Source organism: Glycine soja, chromosome 15, assembly GCF_004193775.1.
Source record: "Glycine soja cultivar W05 chromosome 15, ASM419377v2, whole genome shotgun sequence".
Classification (NCBI taxonomy): Eukaryota; Viridiplantae; Streptophyta; class Magnoliopsida; order Fabales; family Fabaceae; genus Glycine; species Glycine soja.
The window spans coordinates 38788579-38790375 of record NC_041016.1 but is presented as its reverse complement, the minus strand read 5'-3'; the positions used below and the strand labels follow the sequence as shown (position 1 = coordinate 38790375).

The 1797-nt window shown below is 36.2% G+C and overlaps 1 non-coding gene across 1 annotated transcript; it reads right to left on the bottom strand.

Annotated features, from left to right (window-relative positions):
• Positions 1-1107: 1107 nt before the first annotated feature.
• Positions 1108-1214, bottom strand: LOC114388837. The gene has a single exon (XR_003661627.1). It is a non-coding gene; the product is annotated as a small nucleolar RNA R71 (small nucleolar RNA).
• Positions 1215-1797: the final 583 nt, after the last annotated feature.

Here is a 1797-nt window from a genome sequence, read left to right as displayed (position 1 = left end):
GAGATTTTTTGTTTTAGTAGCTAGGGTTGTTATTTTTGGCTGAATTTTTTTGTGGTAACTTCTTTTAATCCATATTTTGTGGGAAAAATAGCTAGAGCCTTTAATTTGGTCAGATTTGAAAGTTCCAAAAAACTAGCAAATTTTGTGTTTGTCAAAACTTCAAACGGCCATAACTTTTGCTCCGGTTATCAGAATTGCAATTATTATATATGCATTTGGGGTAGAAAAAAATCTCCATCGTAAAAAAAAAAAAAAGCGATTCTGTCAAAAGTTTTTTATTTTTCAAGTTTTATTCACTTATTTTTCTTAACCTACCATTTTTAGCTTTCATAGTTAGACTTTGAATTTTTGTCTGAAATTTTTTGTGCTATCTTCTCATCATTTTATAGGGTTGCTCACAAAATTTCAAGTCATTTGGATATCATTTGAGGGTAGTTGTAGTTCAAACCTACACCTTTATTTACATGACAAGGCAACTAGTTGTGTGCATGCTGAATGTAGTGTATGACTAGAGGCAATCCATCTAACTTACAACCCTTTGATCCTGAGATAGATAGGACATTTCATAGATTAGTTAGGCATCATTTTATACCTTTTGATCATTCTGAGCATTCCATAACCGGTGAATCTGTGCATTCTGTTATTGGTGATTTTGAACATCCTGATCTTGAGCATTATAATTTTGAGCATTCTGATTCTGAGCATTCTGATTTTGCACATTCTGAGAACATGGCACAACCTCCACCTCGTGAGAGGACTCTAAGGGAAATGGATGCACCTGATTTCACCTACGAAAGCTTGTGCATCCAATACCCTGATGAGGATGTCCCATATGTTCTTAAAACTGGACTGATTCATTTGCTTCCAAAGTTTCATGGCCTTATAGGTGAAGACCCGCACAAACATTTGAAAGAATTTCACATTGTCTGCTCCACCATGAAACCCCCAGATGTCCAAGAGGATCACATATTTCTGAAAGCTTTTCCTCATTCATTAGAGGGAGTGGCAAAGGACTGGCTGTATTACCTTGCTCCAAGGTCCATCACGAGCTGGGATGACCTTAAGAGAGTATTCTTAGAAAAATTTTTCCCTGCTTCCAGGACCACAGCCATCAGGAAGGATATCTCAGGTATTAGACAACTTAGTGGAGAGAGCCTGTATGAGTACTGGGAGAGATTTAAGAAACTATGTGCCAGTTGCCCCCACCATCAGATTTCAGAACAGCTTCTTCTCCAATATTTTTATGAAGGACTCAGTAATATGGAGAGAAGTATGATAGATGCTGCCAGTGGTGGAGCCCTTGGAGACATGACTCCTGCTGAAGCCAGAAATTTAATTGAGAAGATGGGTGATTTCCGTGGGTGATTTCGTGAAGATTATCCACCATCTTCCGTTCGTTCTTCGTCGTTCTTCAGTCTTCAATCGGTAAGTTCCAGAAATCGAACTTTTTAATTCATTCTATGTACCCTTGGTGGTCCTCATTTGTTTCGAGTACTTTTATCTTCATTCCATTTACTTTCCGTACCCCCTTTTGACGTGCTTTAGTCATTTATTTAAGTCATTTTCTCGCTTAATCAAAAAATAAAATAAATTTCCACCGATCATTTGAATTGTAATATCTGTTAATTTCTATTAAAGTGAAATCCGACCGTTCGGTTGTGCCTTAACCACGTTGGAAACCAAAAAAAAGGTAAAATAATAATATAATGATAAAAAAATATCTTTTTGTAAAATAAAACAAAAAAAATCAATCGGACGTTCTCTTTGGGATTTTTCTTTCTTAATTGAATTGACTAA